Here is a 22,898-nt window from a genome sequence, read left to right as displayed (position 1 = left end):
CACCACACCAGGGCCTGTGGCACTGGCTGAGGCCACTTACACCACACCAGGGCCTGTGGCTGCTGGCTGAGGCCACTTACACCACACCAGGGCCTTATTTGCTATTGAGGCCACTTACACCACACCAGGGCCTGTGGCTCTTGCTCAGGCCACTCACATCACACCAGGCCCTGCGCTTCTGGCCGAGGCCATCTTCACCAATCCAGGCCCTGTGCTGCTTGCTGTGGCCATCTTCAACAATCCAGGGCCTGTGCTGTTGGATAAATGCCAAACTGAGCCTTTGGGTTAGGGTATTATGCAAACATGCAGGTATGGTTATAGGATTGTCTTCGTAACTTCAGGTACTTGCCACCTAATCACTTGAATCCATAAATTGAGACATTGTGCTGGGGCCAGCAGCTTACGGCCATACCACCCTGAGCACGCCCGACCTCGTCTGATCTCGGAAGCTAAGCAGGGCTGGGCTTGGTTAGTACTTGGATGGGAGACTGCCTGGGAATACCTGGTGCTGTAAGCCTTTCATTTTCATGTCATTGAACCGCTTTTGATCCAGAGAAGGGGTGTATTAAAAGACCAAAAGCAGCTCCCCATTAATGAGGGCACATTAACGACACTGCTTTTGGCTGTTTTCCAATGTCTTGTGCTGCTAGCTGATGCCACCTACACCACACCAGGGCCAGAGTGACCGGCTGGGGCCACTTACACCACATCAGGGCCTGTGGCTCTGGCTGAGGCCACTTACACCACACCAGGGCCTGTGGCTGCTGGCTGAGGCCACCTACACCACACCAGGGCATTAGTTGCTATTGAGGCCAATTACACCACACCAGGGTCTGTGGCTCTTGCTCAGGCCACTTACACCACACCAGGGCCTGTGGCTCTTGCTCAGGCCACTTACACCACACCAGGGCCTGTGGCTGCTGGCTGAGGCCACCTACACCACACCAGGGCATTAGTTGCTATTGAGGCCAATTACACCACACCAGGGTCTGTGGCTCTTGCTCAGGCCACTTACACCACACCAGGGCCTGTGGCTCTTGCTCAGGCCACTTACACCACACCAGGGCCTGTGGCTGCTTGCTGAGGCCACTTACACCACACCAGGGCCTGTGGCTTCTGGCTGAGGCCACTTACACCACACCAGGGCCTGTGGCTGGTGGCTGAGGCCAATTACACCACACCAGGGTCTGTGGCTCTTGCTCAGGCCACTTACACCACACCAGGGCCTGTGGCACTGGCTGAGGCCACTTACACCACACCAGGGCCTGTGGCTGCTGGCTGAGGCCACTTACACCACACCAGGGCCTGTGGCTGCTGGCTGAGGCCACTTACACCACACCAGGGCCTGTGGCTGCTGGCTGAGGCCACCTACACCACACCAGGGCCTGTGGCTGCTGGCTGAGGCGACTTACACCACACCAGGGCCCTTTTGCTGCTGGCTGAGGCCACTTACACCACACAAGGGCTTGTGGCTGCTGGCTGAGGCCACCTACACCACACCAGGGCCTGTGGCTGCTGGCTGAGGCCACCTACACCACACCAGGGCCTGTGGCTCTTGCTCAGGCCACTTACACCACACCAGGGCCTGTGGCTCTTCCTCAGGCCACTTACACCACACCAGGGCCTGTGGCTCTTGCTCAGGCCACTCATATCACACCAGGCCCTGTGCTTCTGACTGAGGCCATCTTCACCAAACCAGGCCCTGTGCTGCTTGCTGTGGCCATGTACAACACACCAGGCCCTGTGCTGTTTCCTGAGGCCATCTTCAACAATCCAGGGCCTGTGCTGTTGGATAAATGCCAAACTGAGCCTTTGGGTTAGGGTATTATGCAAACATGCAGGTATGGTTATAGGATTGTCTTCGTAACTTCAGGTACTTGCCACCTAATCACCTGAATCCATAAATTGAGACATTGTGCTGGGGCCCAGCAGCTTACGGCCATACCACCCTGAGCACGCCCGACCTCGTCTGATCTCCGAAGCTAAGCAGGGCTGGGCTTGGTTAGTACTTGGATGGGAGACTGCCTGGGAATACCTGGTGCTGTAAGCCTTTCATTTTCATGTCATTGAACCGCTTTTGATCCAGAGAAGGGGTGTATTAAAAGACCAAAAGCAGCTGCCCATTAATAAGGGCACATTAATCACATTGCTTTTGGCTCTTTTCCAATGTCTTGTGCTGCTAGCTGATGCCACCTACACCACACCAGGGCCTGAGTGACCGGCTGGGGCCACTTACACCACATCAGGGGCTGTGGCTCTGGCTGAGGCCAGTTACACCACACCAGGGCCTGTGGGTTCTGGCTGAGGCGACTTACACCAAACCAGGGCCTGTGGCTGCTGGCTGAGGCCACTTACACCACACCAGGGCCTTAGTTGCTATTGAGGCCAATTACACCACACCATGGTCTGTGGCTCTTGCTCAGGCCACTTACACCACACCAGGGCCTGTGGCACTGGCTGAGGCCACTTACACCACACCAGGGCCTGTGGCTGCTGGCTGAGGCCACTTACACCACACAAGGGCTTGTGGCTGCTGGCTGAGGCCACCTACACCACACCAGGGCCTGTGGCTCTTGCTCAGGCCACTTACACCACACCAGGGCCTGTGGCTCTTGCTCAGGCCACTTACACCACACCAGGGCCTGTGGCTCTTGCTCAGGCCACTCATATCACACCAGGCCCTGTGCTTCTGGCTGAGGCCACTTACACCACACCAGGGCCTGTGGCTTCTGGCTGAGGCGACTTACACCACACCAGGGCCTGTGGCTGCTGGCTGAGGCCACTTACACCACACCAGGGCCTGTGGCTCTTGCTCAGGCCACTCACATCACACCAGGCCCTGCGCTTCTGGCCGAGGCCATCTTCACCAAACCAGACCCTGTGGCTCTTGCTCAGGCCACTTACACCACACCAGGGCCTGTGGCTCTGGCTTAGGCCACTTACACCACACCAGGGCCTGTGGCACTTGCTCAGGCCACTTACACCACACCAGGGCCTGTGGCTGCTGGCTGAGGCCACTTACACCACACCAGGGCCTGTGGCTCTTGCTCAGGCCACTTACACCACACCAGGGCCTGTGGCACTGGCTGAGGCCACTTAGACCACACCAGGGCCTGTGGCACTGGCTGAGGCCACTTAGACCACACCAGGGCCTGTGGCTGCTGGCTGAGGCCACTCACACCACACCAGGGCCTGTGGCTGCTAGCTGAGGCCACTTACACCAAACCAGGGCCTGTGGCTGCTTGCTGAGGCCATCTTCACCAAACCAGGCCCTGTGCTGCTTGCTGTGGCCATGTAAAACACACCAGGTCCTGTGCTGGTTCTTGAGGCCATCTTCAACAATCCAGGGCCTGTGCTGTTGGATAAATGCCAAACTGAGCCTTTTGGTTAGGGTATTATGCAAACATGCAGGTATGGTTATAGGATTGTCTTCGTAACTTCAGGTACTTGCCACCTAATCACTTGAATCCATAAATTGAGACATTGTGCTGGGGCCAGCAGCTTACGGCCATACCACCCTGAGCACTCCTGACCTCGTCTGATCTCGGAAGCTAAGCAGGGCTGGGCTTGGTTAGTACTTGGATGGGAGACTGCCTGGGAATACCTGGTACTGTAAGCCTTTCATTTTCATGTCATTGAACCGCTTTTGATCCAGAGAAGGGGTGTATTAAAAGACCAGAAGCAGCTCCCCATTAATGAGGGCACATTAACGACATTGCTTTTGGCTGTTTTCCAATGTCTTGTGCTGCTAGCTGATGCCACCTACACCACACCAGGGCCTGAGTGACCGGCTGGGGCCACTTACACCACATCAGGGCCTGTTGCTCTGGCTGAGGCCACTTACACCACACCAGGGCCTGTGGCTGCTGGCTGAGGCCACCTACACCACACCAGGGCCTTAGTTGCTATTGAGGCCAATTACACCACACCAGGGTATGTGGCTCTTGCTCAGGCCACTTACACCACACCAGGGCCTTAGTTGCTATTGAGGCCAATTACACCACACCAGGGCCTGTGGCTCTTGCTCAGGCCACTCACATCACACCAGGCCCTGCGCTTCTGGCCGAGGCCACCTACACCACACCAGGGCCTTAGTTGCTATTGAGGCCAATTACACCACACCAGGGCCTGTGGCACTGGCTGAGGCCACTTACACCACACCAGGGCCTGTGGCTGCTGGCTGAGGCCACTTACACCACACCAGGGCCTTATTTGCTATTGAGGCCACTTACACCACACCAGGGCCTGTGGCTCTTGCTCAGGCCACTCACATCACACCAGGCCCTGCGCTTCTGGCCGAGGCCATCTTCACCAATCCAGGCCCTGTGCTGCTTGCTGTGGCCATCTTCAACAATCCAGGGCCTGTGCTGTTGGATAAATGCCAAACTGAGCCTTTGGGTTAGGGTATTATGCAAACATGCAGGTATGGTTATAGGATTGTCTTCGTAACTTCAGGTACTTGCCACCTAATCACTTGAATCCATAAATTGAGACATTGTGCTGGGGCCAGCAGCTTACGGCCATACCACCCTGAGCACGCCCGACCTCGTCTGATCTCGGAAGCTAAGCAGGGCTGGGCTTGGTTAGTACTTGGATGGGAGACTGCCTGGGAATACCTGGTGCTGTAAGCCTTTCATTTTCATGTCATTGAACCGCTTTTGATCCAGAGAAGGGGTGTATTAAAAGACCAAAAGCAGCTGCCCATTAATGAGGGCACATTAACGACACTGCTTTTGGCTCTTTTCCAATGTCTTGTGCTGCTAGCTGATGCCACCTACACCACACCAGGGCCAGAGTGACCGGCTGGGGCCACTTACACCACATCAGGGCCTGTGGCTCTGGCTGAGGCCACTTACACCACACCAGGGCCTGTGGCTGCTGGCTGAGGCCAGTTACACCACACCAGAGCCTGTGGCTGCTGGCTAAAGCCACTTACACCACACCAGGGCCTTAGTTGCTATTGAGGCCACTTACACCACACCAGGGCCTGTGGCTGCTGGCTGAGGCCACCTACACCACACCAGGGCCTGTGGCTGCTGGCTGAGGCCAGTTACACCACACCAGGGCCTGTGGCTGCTGGCTGAGGCCACTTACACCATACCAGGGCCTGTGGCTGTTGGCTGAGGCCACTTACACCACACCAGGGCCTTAGTTGCTATTGAGGCCACTTACACCACACCAGGGCCTGTGGCTCTGGCTGAGGCCACTTACACCACACCAGGGCCTTATTTGCTATTCAGGCCACTTACACCACACCAGGGCCTGTGGCTGCTGGCTCAGGCCACTTACACCACACCAGGGCCTGTGGCTGCTAGCTGATGCCACCTACACCACACCAGGGCCTGAGTGACCGGCTGGGGCCACTTACACCACACCAGGGCCTGTGGCTCTTGGTCAGGCCACTCACATCACACCAGGCCCTGCTCTTCTGGCCGAGGCCATCTTCACCAAACCAGGCCCTGTGCTGCTAGCTGTGGCCATGTACAACACACCAGGCCCTGTGGCTCTTGCTCAGGCCACTCACATCACACCAGGCCCTGCGCTTCTGGCCGAGGCCACCTACACCACACCAGGGCCTTAGTTGCTATTGAGGCCAATTACACCACACAAGGGCATGTGGCTGCTGGCTGAGGCCACCTACTCCACACCAGGGCCTGTGGCTGCTGGCTGAGGCCACTTACACCACACCAGGGCCCTTTTGCTGCTGGCTGAGGCCACTTACACCACACCAGTGCCTGTGGCTTCTGGCTGAGGCGACTTACACCACACCAGGGCCTGTGGCTGCTGGCTGAGGCCACTTACACCACACCAAGGCCTGTGGCTCTTGCGCAGGCCACTCACATCACACCAGGCCCTGCGCTTCTGGCCGAGGCCATCTTCACCAAACCAGGCCCTGTGCTGCTTGCTGTGGCCATGTACAACACACCAGGCCCTGTGCTGGTTCCTGAGGCCATCTTCAACAATCCAGGGCCTGTGCTGTTGGATAAATGCCAAACTGAGCCTTTGGGTTAGGGTATTATGCAAACATGCAGGTATGGTTATAGGATTGTCTTCGTAACTTCAGGTACTTGCCACCTAATCACTTGAATCCATAAATTGAGACATTGTGCTGGAGCCAGCAGCTTACGGCCATACCACCCTGAGCACGCCCGACCTCGTCTGATCTCGGAAGCTAAGCAGGGCTGGGCTTGGTTAGTACTTGGATGGGAGACTGCCTGGGAATACCTGGTGCTGTAAGCCTTTCATTTTCATGTCATTGAACCGCTTTTGATCCAGAGAAGGGGTGTATTAAAAGACCAAAAGCAGCTGCCCATTAATAAGGGCACATTAATCACATTGCTTTTGGCTCTTTTCCAATGTCTTGTGCTGCTAGCTGATGCCACCTACACCACACCAGGGCCTGAGTGACCGGCTGGGGCCACTTACACCACATCAGGGGCTGTGGCTCTGGCTGAGGCCAGTTACACCACACCAGGGCCTGTGGGTTCTGGCTGAGGCGACTTACACCAAACCAGGGCCTGTGGCTGCTGGCTGAGGCCACTTACACCACACCAGGGCCTTAGTTGCTATTGAGGCCAATTACACAACACCATGGTCTGTGGCTCTTGCTCAGGCCACTTACACCACACCAGGGCCTGTGGCACTGGCTGAGGCCACTTACACCACACCAGGGCCTGTGGCTGCTGGCTGAGGCCACTTACACCACACCAGGGCCTGTGGCTGCTGGCTGAGGCCACTTACACCATACCAGGGCCTGTGGCTGCTGGCTGAGGCCACCTACACCACACCAGGGCCTTAGTTGCTATTGAGGCCAATTACACCACACCAGGGTCTGTGGCTCTTGCTCAGGCCACTTACACCACACCAGGGCCTGTGGCACTGGCTGAGGCCACTTACACCACACCAGGGCCTGTGGCTGCTGGCTTAGGCCACCTACACCACACCAGGGCCTTAGTTGCTATTGAGGCCAATTACACCACACAAGGTCCTGTGGCTGCTGGCTGAGGCCACCTACACCACACCAGGGCCTGTGGCTGCTGGCTGAGGCGACTTACACCACACCAGGGCCTGTGGCACTGGCTGAGGCCACTTACACCACATCAGGGCCTGTGGCTGCTGGCTGAGGCCACTTACACCACACAAGGGCTTGTGGCTGCTGGCTGAGGCCACCTACACCACACCAGGGCCTGTGGCTGCTGGCTGAGGCCACTTACACCACACCAGTGCCTGTGGCTTCTGGCTGAGGCGACTTACACCACACCAGGGCCTGTGGCTGCTGGCTGAGGCCACTTACACCACACCAAGGCCTGTGGCTCTTGCTCAGGCCACTCACATCACACCAGGCCCTGCGCTTCTGGCCGAGGCCATCTTCACCAAACCAGGCCCTGTGCTCCTTGCTGTGGCCATGTACAACACACCAGGCCCTGTGCTGGTTTCCTGAGGCCATCTTCAACAATCCAGGGCCTGTGCTGTTGGATAAATGCCAAACTGAGCCTTTGGGTTAGGGTATTATGCAAACATGCAGGTATGGTTATAGCATTGTCTTCGTAACTTCAGGTACTTGCCACCTAATCACTTGAATCCATAAATTGAGACATTGTGCTGGAGCCAGCAGCTTACGGCCATACCACCCTGAGCACGCCCGACCTCGTCTGATCTCGGAAGCTAAGCAGGGCTGGGCTTGGTTAGTACTTGGATGGGAGACTGCCTGGGAATACCTGGTGCTGTAAGCCTTTGATTTTCATGTCATTGAACCGCTTTTGATCCAGAGAAGGGGTGTATTAAAAGACCAAAAGCAGCTGCCCATTAATGAGGGCACATTAACGACACTGCTTTTGGCTCTTTTCCAATGTCTTGTGCTGCTAGCTGATGCAACCTACACCACACAAGGGCCTGAGTGACCGGCTGGGGCCACTTACACCACATCAGGGCCTGTGGCTCTGGCTGAGGCCACTTTCACCACACCAGGGCCTGTGGCTGCTGGCTGAGGCCACCTACACCACACCAGGGCATTAGTTGCTATTGAGGCCAATTACACCACACCAGGGTCTGTGGCTCTTGCTCAGGCCACTTACACCACACCAGGGCCTGTGGCTCTTGCTCAGGCCACTTACACCACACCAGGGCCTGTGGCTGCTGGCTGAGGCCACCTACACCACACCAGGGCATTAGTTGCTATTGAGGCCAATTACACCACACCAGGGTCTGTGGCTCTTGCTCAGGCCACTTACACCACACCAGGGCCTGTGGCTCTTGCTCAGGCCACTTACACCACACCAGGGTCTGTGGCTCTTGCTCAGGCCACTTACACCACACCAGGGCCTGTGGCACTGGCTGAGGCCACTTACACCACACCAGGGCCTGTGGCTGCTGGCTGAGGCCACTTACACCACACCAGGGCCTGTGGCTGCTGGCTGAGGCCACTTACACCACACCAGGGCCTGTGGCTGCTGGCTGAGGCCACCTACACCACACCAGGGCCTGTGGCTGCTGGCTGAGGCGACTTACACCACACCAGGGCCCTTTTGCTGCTGGCTGAGGCCACTTACACCACACCAGGGCCTGTGGCTGCTGGCTGAGGCCACTCACACCACACCAGGGCCTGTGGCTGCTAGCTGAGGCCACTTACACCAAACCAGGGCCTGTGGCTGCTTGCTGAGGCCATCTTCACCACACCAGGGCCTGTGGCTGCTAGCTGAGGCCACTTACACCACACCAAGGCCTGTGGCTCTTGCGCAGGCCACTCACATCACACCAGGCCCTGCGCTTCTGGCCGAGGCCATCTTCACCAAACCAGGCCCTGTGCTGCTTGCTGTGGCCATGTACAACACACCAGGCCCTGTGCTGGTTCCTGAGGCCATCTTCAACAATCCAGGGCCTGTGCTGTTGGATAAATGCCAAACTGAGCCTTTGGGTTAGGGTATTATGCAAACATGCAGGTATGGTTATAGGATTGTCTTCGTAACTTCAGGTACTTGCCACCTAATCACTTGAATCCATAAATTGAGACATTGTGCTGGAGCCAGCAGCTTACGGCCATACCACCCTGAGCACGCCCGACCTCGTCTGATCTCGGAAGCTAAGCAGGGCTGGGCTTGGTTAGTACTTGGATGGGAGACTGCCTGGGAATACCTGGTGCTGTAAGCCTTTCATTTTCATGTCATTGAACCGCTTTTGATCCAGAGAAGGGGTGTATTAAAAGACCAAAAGCAGCTGCCCATTAATAAGGGCACATTAATCACATTGCTTTTGGCTCTTTTCCAATGTCTTGTGCTGCTAGCTGATGCCACCTACACCACACCAGGGCCTGAGTGACCGGCTGGGGCCACTTACACCACATCAGGGGCTGTGGCTCTGGCTGAGGCCAGTTACACCACACCAGGGCCTGTGGGTTCTGGCTGAGGCGACTTACACCAAACCAGGGCCTGTGGCTGCTGGCTGAGGCCACTTACACCACACCAGGGCCTTAGTTGCTATTGAGGCCAATTACACAACACCATGGTCTGTGGCTCTTGCTCAGGCCACTTACACCACACCAGGGCCTGTGGCACTGGCTGAGGCCACTTACACCACACCAGGGCCTGTGGCTGCTGGCTGAGGCCACTTACACCACACCAGGGCCTGTGGCTGCTGGCTGAGGCCACTTACACCATACCAGGGCCTGTGGCTGCTGGCTGAGGCCACCTACACCACACCAGGGCCTTAGTTGCTATTGAGGCCAATTACACCACACCAGGGTCTGTGGCTCTTGCTCAGGCCACTTACACCACACCAGGGCCTGTGGCACTGGCTGAGGCCACTTACACCACACCAGGGCCTGTGGCTGCTGGCTTAGGCCACCTACACCACACCAGGGCCTTAGTTGCTATTGAGGCCAATTACACCACACAAGGTCCTGTGGCTGCTGGCTGAGGCCACCTACACCACACCAGGGCCTGTGGCTGCTGGCTGAGGCGACTTACACCACACCAGGGCCTGTGGCACTGGCTGAGGCCACTTACACCACATCAGGGCCTGTGGCTGCTGGCTGAGGCCACTTACACCACACAAGGGCTTGTGGCTGCTGGCTGAGGCCACCTACACCACACCAGGGCCTGTGGCTGCTGGCTGAGGCCACTTACACCACACCAGTGCCTGTGGCTTCTGGCTGAGGCGACTTACACCACACCAGGGCCTGTGGCTGCTGGCTGAGGCCACTTACACCACACCAAGGCCTGTGGCTCTTGCTCAGGCCACTCACATCACACCAGGCCCTGCGCTTCTGGCCGAGGCCATCTTCACCAAACCAGGCCCTGTGCTCCTTGCTGTGGCCATGTACAACACACCAGGCCCTGTGCTGGTTTCCTGAGGCCATCTTCAACAATCCAGGGCCTGTGCTGTTGGATAAATGCCAAACTGAGCCTTTGGGTTAGGGTATTATGCAAACATGCAGGTATGGTTATAGCATTGTCTTCGTAACTTCAGGTACTTGCCACCTAATCACTTGAATCCATAAATTGAGACATTGTGCTGGAGCCAGCAGCTTACGGCCATACCACCCTGAGCACGCCCGACCTCGTCTGATCTCGGAAGCTAAGCAGGGCTGGGCTTGGTTAGTACTTGGATGGGAGACTGCCTGGGAATACCTGGTGCTGTAAGCCTTTGATTTTCATGTCATTGAACCGCTTTTGATCCAGAGAAGGGGTGTATTAAAAGACCAAAAGCAGCTGCCCATTAATGAGGGCACATTAACGACACTGCTTTTGGCTCTTTTCCAATGTCTTGTGCTGCTAGCTGATGCAACCTACACCACACAAGGGCCTGAGTGACCGGCTGGGGCCACTTACACCACATCAGGGCCTGTGGCTCTGGCTGAGGCCACTTTCACCACACCAGGGCCTGTGGCTGCTGGCTGAGGCCACCTACACCACACCAGGGCATTAGTTGCTATTGAGGCCAATTACACCACACCAGGGTCTGTGGCTCTTGCTCAGGCCACTTACACCACACCAGGGCCTGTGGCTCTTGCTCAGGCCACTTACACCACACCAGGGCCTGTGGCTGCTGGCTGAGGCCACCTACACCACACCAGGGCATTAGTTGCTATTGAGGCCAATTACACCACACCAGGGTCTGTGGCTCTTGCTCAGGCCACTTACACCACACCAGGGCCTGTGGCTCTTGCTCAGGCCACTTACACCACACCAGGGTCTGTGGCTCTTGCTCAGGCCACTTACACCACACCAGGGCCTGTGGCACTGGCTGAGGCCACTTACACCACACCAGGGCCTGTGGCTGCTGGCTGAGGCCACTTACACCACACCAGGGCCTGTGGCTGCTGGCTGAGGCCACTTACACCACACCAGGGCCTGTGGCTGCTGGCTGAGGCCACCTACACCACACCAGGGCCTGTGGCTGCTGGCTGAGGCGACTTACACCACACCAGGGCCCTTTTGCTGCTGGCTGAGGCCACTTACACCACACCAGGGCCTGTGGCTGCTGGCTGAGGCCACTCACACCACACCAGGGCCTGTGGCTGCTAGCTGAGGCCACTTACACCAAACCAGGGCCTGTGGCTGCTTGCTGAGGCCATCTTCACCAAACCAGGCCCTGTGCTGCTTGCTGTGGCCATGTAAAACACACCAGGTCCTGTGCTGGTTCTTGAGGCCATCTTCAACAATCCAGGGCCTGTGCTGTTGGATAAATGAAAAACTGAGCCTTTTGGTTAGGGTATTATGCAAACATGCAGGTATGGTTATAGGATTGTCTTCGTAACTTCAGGTACTTGCCACCTAATCACTTGAATCCATAAATTGAGACATTGTGCTGGGGCCAGCAGCTTACGGCCATACCACCCTGAGCACGCCCGACCTCGTCTGATCTCGGAAGCTAAGCAGGGCTGGGCTTGGTTAGTACTTGGATGGGAGACTGCCTGGGAATACCTGGTGCTGTAAGCCTTTCATTTTCATGTCATTGAACCGCTTTTGATCCAGAGAAGGGGTGTATTAAAAGACCAAAAGCAGCTGCCCATTAATGAGGGCACATTAACGACACTGCTTTTGGCTGTTTTCCAATGTCTTGTGCTGCTAGCTGATGCCACCTACACCACACCAGGGCCTGAGTGACCGGCTGGGGCCACTTACACCACATCAGGGCCTGTGGCTCTGGCTGAGGCCACTTACACCACACCAGGGCCTGTGGCTGCTGGCTGAGGCCAGTTACACCACACCAGAGCCTGTGGCTGCTGGCTGAAGCCACTTACACCACACCAGGGCCTTAGTTGCTATTGAGGCCACTTACACCACACCAGGGCCTGTGGCTGCTGGCTGAGGCCACCTACACCACACCAGGGCCTGTGGCTGCTGGCTGAGGCCATTTACACCACACCAGGGCCTGTGGCTGCTGGCTGAAGCCACTTACACCACACCAGGGCCTTAGTTGCTATTGAGGCCACTTACACCACACCAGGGCCTGTGGCTGCTGGCTGAGGCCACCTACACCACACCAGGGCCCTTTTGCTGCTGGCTGAGGCCACTTACACCACACCAGGCCCTGTGGTTCTTGCTCAGGCCACTTACACCACACCAGGGCCTTATTTGCTATTGAGGCCACTTACACCACACCAGGGCCTGTGGCTCTGGCTTAGGCCACTTACACCACACCAGGGCCTGTGGCACTTGCTCAGGCCACTTACACCACACCAGGGCCTGTGGCTCTTGCTCAGGCCACTTACACCATACCAGGGCCTGTGGCACTGGCTGAGGCCACTTAGACCACACCAGGGCCTGTGGCTCTTGCTCAGGCCACTTACACCACACCAGGGCCTGTGGCACTGGCTGAGGCCACTTAGACCACACCAGGGCCTGTGGCTGCTGGCTGAGGCCACTCACACCACACCAGGGCCTGTGGCTGCTAGCTGAGGCCACTTACACCAAACCAGGGCCTGTGGCTGCTTGCTGAGGCCATCTTCACCAAACCAGGCCCTGTGCTGCTTGCTGTGGCCATGTAAAACACACCAGGTCCTGTGCTGGTTCTTGAGGCCATCTTCAACAATCCAGGGCCTGTGCTGTTGGATAAATGCCAAACTGAGCCTTTTGGTTAGGGTATTATGCAAACATGCAGGTATGGTTATAGGATTGTCTTCGTAACTTCAGGTACTTGCCACCTAATCACTTGAATCCATAAATTGAGACATTGTGCTGGGGCCAGCAGCTTACGGCCATACCACCCTGAGCACGCCCGACCTCGTCTGATCTCGGAAGCTAAGCAGGGCTGGGCTTGGTTAGTACTTGGATGGGAGACTGCCTGGGAATACCTGGTGCTGTAAGCCTTTCATTTTCATGTCATTGAACCGCTTTTGATCCAGAGAAGGGGTGTATTAAAAGACCAGAAGCAGCTCCCCATTAATGAGGGCACATTAACGACATTGCTTTTGGCTGTTTTCCAATGTCTTGTGCTGCTAGCTGATGCCACCTACACCACACCAGGGCCTGAGTGACCGGCTGGGGCCACTTACACCACATCAGGGCCTGTTGCTCTGGCTGAGGCCACTTACACCACACCAGGGCCTGTGGCTGCTGGCTGAGGCCACCTACACCACACCAGGGCCTTAGTTGCTATTGAGGCCAATTACACCACACCAGGGTATGTGGCTCTTGCTCAGGCCACTTACACCACACCAGGGCCTTAGTTGCTATTGAGGCCAATTACACCACACCAGGGCCTGTGGCTCTTGCTCAGGCCACTCACATCACACCAGGCCCTGCGCTTCTGGCCGAGGCCACCTACACCACACCAGGGCCTTAGTTGCTATTGAGGCCAATTACACCACACAAGGGCATGTGGCTGCTGGCTGAGGCCACCTACTCCACACCAGGGCCTGTGGCTGCTGGCTGAGGCCACTTACACCACACCAGGGCCCTTTTGCTGCTGGCTGAGGCCACTTACACCACACCAGTGCCTGTGGCTTCTGGCTGAGGCGACTTACACCACACCAGGGCCTGTGGCTGCTGGCTGAGGCCACTTACACCACACCAAGGCCTGTGGCTCTTGCGCAGGCCACTCACATCACACCAGGCCCTGCGCTTCTGGCCGAGGCCATCTTCACCAAACCAGGCCCTGTGCTGCTTGCTGTGGCCATGTACAACACACCAGGCCCTGTGCTGGTTCCTGAGGCCATCTTCAACAATCCAGGGCCTGTGCTGTTGGATAAATGCCAAACTGAGCCTTTGGGTTAGGGTATTATGCAAACATGCAGGTATGGTTATAGGATTGTCTTCGTAACTTCAGGTACTTGCCACCTAATCACTTGAATCCATAAATTGAGACATTGTGCTGGAGCCAGCAGCTTACGGCCATACCACCCTGAGCACGCCCGACCTCGTCTGATCTCGGAAGCTAAGCAGGGCTGGGCTTGGTTAGTACTTGGATGGGAGACTGCCTGGGAATACCTGGTGCTGTAAGCCTTTCATTTTCATGTCATTGAACCGCTTTTGATCCAGAGAAGGGGTGTATTAAAAGACCAAAAGCAGCTGCCCATTAATAAGGGCACATTAATCACATTGCTTTTGGCTCTTTTCCAATGTCTTGTGCTGCTAGCTGATGCCACCTACACCACACCAGGGCCTGAGTGACCGGCTGGGGCCACTTACACCACATCAGGGGCTGTGGCTCTGGCTGAGGCCAGTTACACCACACCAGGGCCTGTGGGTTCTGGCTGAGGCGACTTACACCAAACCAGGTCCTGTGGCTGCTGGCTGAGGCCACTTACACCACACCAGGGCCTTAGTTGCTATTGAGGCCAATTACACAACACCATGGTCTGTGGCTCTTGCTCAGGCCACTTACACCACACCAGGGCCTGTGGCACTGGCTGAGGCCACTTACACCACACCAGGGCCTGTGGCTGCTGGCTGAGGCCACTTACACCACACCAGGGCCTGTGGCTGCTGGCTGAGGCCACTTACACCACACCAGGGCCTTAGTTGCTATTGAGGCCAATTACACCACACCATGGTCTGTGGCTCTTGCTCAGGCCACTTACACCACACCAGGGCCTGTGGCACTTGCTCAGGCCACTTACACCACACCAGGGCCTGTGGCTGCTGGCTGAGGCCACTTAGACCACACCAGGGCCTGTGGCACTGGCTGAGGCCACTTAGACCACACCAGGGCCTGTGGCTGCTGGCTGAGGCCACTCACACCACACCAGGGCCTGTGGCTGCTAGCTGAGGCCACTTACACCAAACCAGGGCCTGTGGCTGCTTGCTGAGGCCATCTTCACCAAACCAGGCCCTGTGCTGCTTGCTGTGGCCATGTAAAACACACCAGGTCCTGTGCTGGTTCTTGAGGCCATCTTCAACAATCCAGGGCCTGTGCTGTTGGATAAATGCCAAACTGAGCCTTTTGGTTAGGGTATTATGCAAACATGCAGGTATGGTTATAGGATTGTCTTCGTAACTTCAGGTACTTGCCACCTAATCACTTGAATCCATAAATTGAGACATTGTGCTGGGGCCAGCAGCTTACGGCCATACCACCCTGAGCACGCTTGACCTCGTCTGATCTCGGAAGCTAAGCAGGGCTGGGCTTGGTTAGTACTTGGATTGGAGACTGCCTGGGAATACCTGGTGCTGTAAGCCTTTCATTTTCATGTCATTGAACCGCTTTTGATCCAGAGAAGGGGTGTATTAAAAGACCAGAAGCAGCTCCCCATTAATGAGGGCACATTAACGACATTGCTTTTGGCTGTTTTCCAATGTCTTGTGCTGCTAGCTGATGCCACCTACACCACACCAGGGCCTGAGTGACCGGCTGGGGCCACTTACACCACATCAGGGCCTGTTGCTCTGGCTGAGGCCACTTACACCACACCAGGGCCTGTGGCTGCTGGCTGAGGCCACCTACACCACACCAGGGCCTTAGTTGCTATTGAGGCCAATTACACCACACCAGGGTATGTGGCTCTTGCTCAGGCCACTTACACCACACCAGGGCCTTAGTTGCTATTGAGGCCAATTACACCACACCAGGGCCTGTGGCTCTTGCTCAGGCCACTCACATCACACCAGGCCCTGCGCTTCTGGCCGAGGCCACCTACACCACACCAGGGCCTTAGTTGCTATTGAGGCCAATTACACCACACCAGGGCCTGTGGCACTGGCTGAGGCCACTTACACCACACCAGGGCCTGTGGCTGCTGGCTGAGGCCACTTACACCACACCAGGGCCTTATTTGCTATTGAGGCCACTTACACCACACCAGGGCCTGTGGCTCTTGCTCAGGCCACTCACATCACACCAGGCCCTGCGCTTCTGGCCGAGGCCATCTTCACCAATCCAGGCCCTGTGCTGCTTGCTGTGGCCATCTTCAACAATCCAGGGCCTGTGCTGTTGGATAAATGCCAAACTGAGCCTTTGGGTTAGGGTATTATGCAAACATGCAGGTATGGTTATAGGATTGTCTTCGTAACTTCAGGTACTTGCCACCTAATCACTTGAATCCATAAATTGAGACATTGTGCTGGGGCCAGCAGCTTACGGCCATACCACCCTGAGCACGCCCGACCTCGTCTGATCTCGGAAGCTAAGCAGGGCTGGGCTTGGTTAGTACTTGGATGGGAGACTGCCTGGGAATACCTGGTGCTGTAAGCCTTTCATTTTCATGTCATTGAACCGCTTTTGATCCAGAGAAGGGGTGTATTAAAAGACCAAAAGCAGCTGCCCATTAATGAGGGCACATTAACGACACTGCTTTTGGCTCTTTTCCAATGTCTTGTGCTGCTAGCTGATGCCACCTACACCACACCAGGGCCAGAGTGACCGGCTGGGGCCACTTACACCACATCAGGGCCTGTGGCTCTGGCTGAGGCCACTTACACCACACCAGAGCCTGTGGCTGCTGGCTAAAGCCACTTACACCACACCAGGGCCTTAGTTGCTATTGAGGCCACTTACACCACACCAGGGCCTGTGGCTGCTGGCTGAGGCCACCTACACCACACCAGGGCCTGTGGCTGCTGGCTGAGGCCAGTTACACCACACCAGGGCCTGTGGCTGCTGGCTGAGGCCACTTACACCATACCAGGGCCTGTGGCTGTTGGCTGAGGCCACTTACACCACACCAGGGCCTTAGTTGCTATTGAGGCCACTTACACCACACCAGGGCCTGTGGCTCTGGCTGAGGCCACTTACACCACACCAGGGCCTTATTTGCTATTCAGGCCACTTACACCACACCAGGGCCTGTGGCTGCTGGCTCAGGCCACTTACACCACACCAGGGCCTGTGGCTGCTGGCTGAGGCCACTTACACCACACCAAGGCCTGTGGCTCTTGCGCAGGCCACTCACATCACACCAGGCCCTGCGCTTCTGGCCGAGGCCATCTTCACCAAACCAGGCCCTGTGCTGCTTGCTGTGGCCATGTACAACACACCAGGCCCTGTGCTGGTTCCTGAGGCCATCTTCAACAATCCAGGGCCTGTGCTGTTGGATAAATGCCAAACTGAGCCTTTGGGTTAGGGTATTATGCAAACATGCAGGTATGGTTATAGGATTGTCTTCGTAACTTCAGGTACTTGCCACCTAATCACTTGAATCCATAAATTGAGACATTGTGCTGGAGCCAGCAGCTTACGGCCATACCACCCTGAGCACGCCCGACCTCGTCTGATCTCGGAAGCTAAGCAGGGCTGGGCTTGGTTAGTACTTGGATGGGAGACTGCCTGGGAATACCTGGTGCTGTAAGCCTTTCATTTTCATGTCATTGAACCGCTTTTGATCCAGAGAAGGGGTGTATTAAAAGACCAAAAGCAGCTGCCCATTAATAAGGGCACATTAATCACATTGCTTTTGGCTCTTTTCCAATGTCTTGTGCTGCTAGCTGATGCCACCTACACCACACCAGGGCCTGAGTGACCGGCTGGGGCCACTTACACCACATCAGGGGCTGTGGCTCTGGCTGAGGCCAGTTACACCACACCAGGGCCTGTGGGTTCTGGCTGAGGCGACTTACACCAAACCAGGGCCTGTGGCTGCTGGCTCAGGCCACTTACACCACACCAGGGCCTTAGTTGCTATTGAGGCCAATTACACAACACCATGGTCTGTGGCTCTTGCTCAGGCCACTTACACCACACCAGGGCCTGTGGCACTGGCTGAGGCCACTTACACCACACCAGGGCCTGTGGCTGCTGGCTGAGGCCACTTACACCACACCAGGGCCTGTGGCTGCTGGCTGAGGCCACTTACACCATACCAGGGCCTGTGGCTGCTGGCTGAGGCCACCTACACCACACCAGGGCCTTAGTTGCTATTGAGGCCAATTACACCACACCAGGGTCTGTGGCTCTTGCTCAGGCCACTTACACCACACCAGGGCCTGTGGCACTGGCTGAGGCCACTTACACCACACCAGGGCCTGTGGCTGCTGGCTTAGTCCACCTACACCACACCAGGGCCTTAGTTGCTATTGAGGCAAATTACACCACACAAGGTCCTGTGGCTGCTGGCTGAGGCCACCTACACCACACCAGGGCCTGTGGCTGCTGGCTGAGGCGACTTACACCACACCAGGGCCTGTGGCACTGGCTGAGGCCACTTACACCACATCAGGGCCTGTGGCTGCTGGCTGAGGCCACTTACACCACACAAGGGCTTGTGGCTGCTGGCTGAGGCCACCTACACCACACCAGGGCCTGTGGCTGCTGGCTGAGGCCACTTACACCACACCAGTGCCTGTGGCTTCTGGCTGAGGCGACTTACACCACACCAGGGCCTGTGGCTGCTGGCTGAGGCCACTTACACCACACCAAGGCCTGTGGCTCTTGCTCAGGCCACTCACATCACACCAGGCCCTGCGCTTCTGGCCGAGGCCATCTTCACCAAACCAGGCCCTGTGCTCCTTGCTGTGGCCATGTACAACACACCAGGCCCTGTGCTGGTTTCCTGAGGCCATCTTCAACAATCCAGGGCCTGTGCTGTTGGATAAATGCCAAACTGAGCCTTTGGGTTAGGGTATTATGCAAACATGCAGGTATGGTTATAGCATTGTCTTCGTAACTTCAGGTACTTGCCACCTAATCACTTGAATCCATAAATTGAGACATTGTGCTGGAGCCAGCAGCTTACGGCCATACCACCCTGAGCACGCCCGACCTCGTCTGATCTCGGAAGCTAAGCAGGGCTGGGCTTGGTTAGTACTTGGATGGGAGACTGCCTGGGAATACCTGTTGCTGTAAGCCTTTGATTTTCATGTCATTGAACCGCTTTTGATCCAGAGAAGGGGTGTATTAAAAGACCAAAAGCAGCTGCCCATTAATGAGGGCACATTAACGACACTGCTTTTGGCTCTTTTCCAATGTCTTGTGCTGCTAGCTGATGCAACCTACACCACACAAGGGCCTGAGTGACCGGCTGGGGCCACTTACACCACATCAGGGCCTGTGGCTCTGGCTGAGGCCACTTTCACCACACCAGGGCCTGTGGCTGCTGGCTGAGGCCACCTACACCACACCAGGGCATTAGTTGCTATTGAGGCCAATTACACCACACCAGGGTCTGTGGCTCTTGCTCAGGCCACTTACACCACACCAGGGCCTGTGGCTCTTGCTCAGGCCACTTACACCACACCAGGGCCTGTGGCTGCTGGCTGAGGCCACCTACACCACACCAGGGCATTAGTTGCTATTGAGGCCAATTACACCACACCAGGGTCTGTGGCTCTTGCTCAGGCCACTTACACCACACCAGGGCCTGTGGCTCTTGCTCAGGCCACTTACACCACACCAGGGCCTGTGGCTGCTTGCTGAGGCCACTTACACCACACCAGGGCCTGTGGGTTCTGGCTGAGGCCACTTACACCACACCAGGGCCTGTGGCTGGTGGCTGAGGCCAATTACACCACACCAGGGTCTGTGGCTCTTGCTCAGGCCACTTACACCACACCAGGGCCTGTGGCACTGGCTGAGGCCACTTACACCACACCAGGGCCTGTGGCTGCTGGCTGAGGCCACTTACACCACACCAGGGCCTGTGGCTGCTGGCTGAGGCCACTTACACCACACCAGGGCCTGTGGCTGCTGGCTGAGGCCACCTACACCACACCAGGGCCTGTGGCTGCTGGCTGAGGCGACTTACACCACACCAGGGCCCTTTTGCTGCTGGCTGAGGCCACTTACACCACACAAGGGCTTGTGGCTGCTGGCTGAGGCCACCTACACCACACCAGGGCCTGTGGCTGCTGGCTGAGGCCACCTACACCACACCAGGGCCTGTGGCTCTTGCTCAGGCCACTTACACCACACCAGGGCCTGTGGCTCTTCCTCAGGCCACTTACACCACACCAGGGCCTGTGGCTCTTGCTCAGGCCACTCATATCACACCAGGCCCTGTGCTTCTGACTGAGGCCATCTTCACCAAACCAGGCCCTGTGCTGCTTGCTGTGGCCATGTACAACACACCAGGCCCTGTGCTGTTTCCTGAGGCCATCTTCAACAATCCAGGGCCTGTGCTGTTGGATAAATGCCAAACTGAGCCTTTGGGTTAGGGTATTATGCAAACATGCAGGTATGGTTATAGGATTGTCTTCGTAACTTCAGGTACTTGCCACCTAATCACTTGAATCCATAAATTGAGACATTGTGCTGGGGCCCAGCAGCTTACGGCCATACCACCCTGAGCACGCCCGACCTCGTCTGATCTCGGAAGCTAAGCAGGGCTGGGCTTGGTTAGTACTTGGATGGGAGACTGCCTGGGAATACCTGTTGCTGTAAGCCTTTCATTTTCATGTCATTGAACCGCTTTTGATCCAGAGAAGGGGTGTATTAAAAGACCAAAAGCAGCTGCCCATTAATAAGGGCACATTAATCACATTGCTTTTGGCTCTTTTCCAATGTCTTGTGCTGCTAGCTGATGCCACCTACACCACACCAGGGCCTGAGTGACCGGCTGGGGCCACTTACACCACATCAGGGGCTGTGGCTCTGGCTGAGGCCAGTTACACCACACCAGGGCCTGTGGGTTCTGGCTGAGGCGACTTACACCAAACCAGGGCCTGTGGCTGCTGGCTGAGGCCACTTACACCACACCAGGGCCTTAGTTGCTATTGAGGCCAATTACACCACACCATGGTCTGTGGCTCTTGCTCAGGCCACTTACACCACACCAGGGCCTGTGGCACTGGCTGAGGCCACTTACACCACACCAGGGCCTGTGGCTGCTGGCTGAGGCCACTTACACCACACCAGGGCCTGTGGCTGCTGGCTGAGGCCACTTACACCACACCAGGGCCTTAGTTGCTATTGAGGCCAATTACACCACACCATGGTCTGTGGCTCTTGCTCAGGCCACTTACACCACACCAGGGCCTGTGGCACTTGCTCAGGCCACTTACACCACACCAGGGCCTGTGGCTGCTGGCTGAGGCCACTTAGACCACACCAGGGCCTGTGGCACTGGCTGAGGCCACTTAGACCACACCAGGGCCTGTGGCTGCTGGCTGAGGCCACTCACACCACACCAGGGCCTGTGGCTGCTAGCTGAGGCCACTTACACCAAACCAGGGCCTGTGGCTGCTTGCTGAGGCCATCTTCACCAAACCAGGCCCTGTGCTGCTTGCTGTGGCCATGTAAAACACACCAGGTCCTGTGCTGGTTCTTGAGGCCATCTTCAACAATCCAGGGCCTGTGCTGTTGGATAAATGCCAAACTGAGCCTTTTGGTTAGGGTATTATGCAAACATGCAGGTATGGTTATAGGATTGTCTTCGTAACTTCAGGTACTTGCCACCTAATCACTTGAATCCATAAATTGAGACATTGTGCTGGGGCCAGCAGCTTACGGCCATACCACCCTGAGCACGCCTGACCTCGTCTGATCTCGGAAGCTAAGCAGGGCTGGGCTTGGTTAGTACTTGGATTGGAGACTGCCTGGGAATACCTGGTGCTGTAAGCCTTTCATTTTCATGTCATTGAACCGCTTTTGATCCAGAGAAGGGGTGTATTAAAAGACCAGAAGCAGCTCCCCATTAATGAGGGCACATTAACGACATTGCTTTTGGCTGTTTTCCAATGTCTTGTGCTGCTAGCTGATGCCACCTACACCACACCAGGGCCTGAGTGACCGGCTGGGGCCACTTACACCACATCAGGGCCTGTTGCTCTGGCTGAGGCCACTTACACCACACCAGGGCCTGTGGCTGCTGGCTGAGGCCACCTACACCACACCAGGGCCTTAGTTGCTATTGAGGCCAATTACACCACACCAGGGTATGTGGCTCTTGCTCAGGCCACTCACATCACACCAGGCCCTGCGCTTCTGGCCGAGGCCACCTACACCACACCAGGGCCTTAGTTGCTATTGAGGCCAATTACACCACACCAGGGCCTGTGGCACTGGCTGAGGCCACTTACACCACACCAGGGCCTGTGGCTGCTGGCTGAGGCCACTTACACCACACCAGGGCCTTATTTGCTATTGAGGCCACTTACACCACACCAGGGCCTGTGGCTCTTGCTCAGGCCACTCACATCACACCAGGCCCTGCGCTTCTGGCCGAGGCCATCTTCACCAATCCAGGCCCTGTGCTGCTTGCTGTGGCCATCTTCAACAATCCAGGGCCTGTGCTGTTGGATAAATGCCAAACTGAGCCTTTGGGTTAGGGTATTATGCAAACATGCAGGTATGGTTATAGGATTGTCTTCGTAACTTCAGGTACTTGCCACCTAATCACTTGAATCCATAAATTGAGACATTGTGCTGGGGCCAGCAGCTTACGGCCATACCACCCTGAGCACACCCGACCTCGTCTGATCTCGGAAGCTAAGCAGGGCTGGGCTTGGTTAGTACTTGGATGGGAGACTGCCTGGGAATACCTGGTGCTGTAAGCCTTTCATTTTCATGTCATTGAACCGCTTTTGATC

The 22,898-nt window shown here is 56.6% G+C and overlaps 12 non-coding genes and 6 pseudogenes across 12 annotated transcripts; all 18 read left to right on the top strand.

Annotated features, from left to right (window-relative positions):
* Nucleotides 1-398: 398 nt before the first annotated feature.
* On the top strand, nucleotides 399-517 carry LOC147300204 (5S ribosomal RNA). The gene has a single exon (XR_015128015.1). It is a non-coding gene; the product is annotated as a 5S ribosomal RNA (ribosomal RNA).
* Nucleotides 518-1,931: 1,414 nt separating this feature from the next.
* LOC147300203 (5S ribosomal RNA) lies at nucleotides 1,932-2,050 on the top strand (annotated as a pseudogene).
* A 1,450-nt stretch (nucleotides 2,051-3,500) lies between these two features.
* LOC147300202 (5S ribosomal RNA) lies at nucleotides 3,501-3,619 on the top strand (annotated as a pseudogene).
* Nucleotides 3,620-4,512: 893 nt separating this feature from the next.
* LOC147300201 (5S ribosomal RNA) lies at nucleotides 4,513-4,631 on the top strand. The gene has a single exon (XR_015128014.1). It is a non-coding gene; the product is annotated as a 5S ribosomal RNA (ribosomal RNA).
* A 1,490-nt stretch (nucleotides 4,632-6,121) lies between these two features.
* On the top strand, nucleotides 6,122-6,240 carry LOC147300200 (5S ribosomal RNA). Its single transcript, XR_015128012.1, has one exon. It is a non-coding gene; the product is annotated as a 5S ribosomal RNA (ribosomal RNA).
* A 1,374-nt stretch (nucleotides 6,241-7,614) lies between these two features.
* LOC147300199 (5S ribosomal RNA) lies at nucleotides 7,615-7,733 on the top strand. Its single transcript, XR_015128011.1, has one exon. It is a non-coding gene; the product is annotated as a 5S ribosomal RNA (ribosomal RNA).
* Nucleotides 7,734-9,028: 1,295 nt separating this feature from the next.
* LOC147300198 (5S ribosomal RNA) lies at nucleotides 9,029-9,147 on the top strand. Its single transcript, XR_015128010.1, has one exon. It is a non-coding gene; the product is annotated as a 5S ribosomal RNA (ribosomal RNA).
* Nucleotides 9,148-10,521: 1,374 nt separating this feature from the next.
* On the top strand, nucleotides 10,522-10,640 carry LOC147300197 (5S ribosomal RNA). Its single transcript, XR_015128009.1, has one exon. It is a non-coding gene; the product is annotated as a 5S ribosomal RNA (ribosomal RNA).
* A 1,177-nt stretch (nucleotides 10,641-11,817) lies between these two features.
* On the top strand, nucleotides 11,818-11,936 carry LOC147300196 (5S ribosomal RNA). The gene has a single exon (XR_015128008.1). It is a non-coding gene; the product is annotated as a 5S ribosomal RNA (ribosomal RNA).
* A 1,254-nt stretch (nucleotides 11,937-13,190) lies between these two features.
* Nucleotides 13,191-13,309, top strand: LOC147300195 (5S ribosomal RNA). The gene has a single exon (XR_015128007.1). It is a non-coding gene; the product is annotated as a 5S ribosomal RNA (ribosomal RNA).
* A 1,016-nt stretch (nucleotides 13,310-14,325) lies between these two features.
* On the top strand, nucleotides 14,326-14,444 carry LOC147300194 (5S ribosomal RNA). Its single transcript, XR_015128006.1, has one exon. It is a non-coding gene; the product is annotated as a 5S ribosomal RNA (ribosomal RNA).
* Nucleotides 14,445-15,501: 1,057 nt separating this feature from the next.
* Nucleotides 15,502-15,620, top strand: LOC147300193 (5S ribosomal RNA; annotated as a pseudogene).
* An 893-nt stretch (nucleotides 15,621-16,513) lies between these two features.
* On the top strand, nucleotides 16,514-16,632 carry LOC147300192 (5S ribosomal RNA). Its single transcript, XR_015128005.1, has one exon. It is a non-coding gene; the product is annotated as a 5S ribosomal RNA (ribosomal RNA).
* Nucleotides 16,633-17,609: 977 nt separating this feature from the next.
* Nucleotides 17,610-17,728, top strand: LOC147300191 (5S ribosomal RNA). Its single transcript, XR_015128004.1, has one exon. It is a non-coding gene; the product is annotated as a 5S ribosomal RNA (ribosomal RNA).
* A 1,374-nt stretch (nucleotides 17,729-19,102) lies between these two features.
* Nucleotides 19,103-19,221, top strand: LOC147300190 (5S ribosomal RNA; annotated as a pseudogene).
* Nucleotides 19,222-20,635: 1,414 nt separating this feature from the next.
* On the top strand, nucleotides 20,636-20,754 carry LOC147300189 (5S ribosomal RNA; annotated as a pseudogene).
* Nucleotides 20,755-21,811: 1,057 nt separating this feature from the next.
* Nucleotides 21,812-21,930, top strand: LOC147300188 (5S ribosomal RNA; annotated as a pseudogene).
* Nucleotides 21,931-22,746: 816 nt separating this feature from the next.
* Nucleotides 22,747-22,865, top strand: LOC147300187 (5S ribosomal RNA). The gene has a single exon (XR_015127963.1). It is a non-coding gene; the product is annotated as a 5S ribosomal RNA (ribosomal RNA).
* The last annotated feature ends 33 nt before the right edge of the window (nucleotides 22,866-22,898 follow it).

This window comes from Aulonocara sp. 'chitande type north' Nkhata Bay, unplaced genomic scaffold, assembly GCF_057382095.1.
Source record: "Aulonocara sp. 'chitande type north' Nkhata Bay isolate Kocher_YH1m ecotype deep benthic unplaced genomic scaffold, A_spYH_male_GT1.1 unmapped_scaffold_35, whole genome shotgun sequence".
NCBI lineage: Eukaryota > Metazoa > Chordata > Actinopteri > Cichliformes > Cichlidae > Aulonocara > Aulonocara sp. 'chitande type north' Nkhata Bay.
The sequence above is the reverse complement of the archived record's forward strand: the minus strand, read 5'-3'. Positions and strand labels throughout refer to the sequence as shown.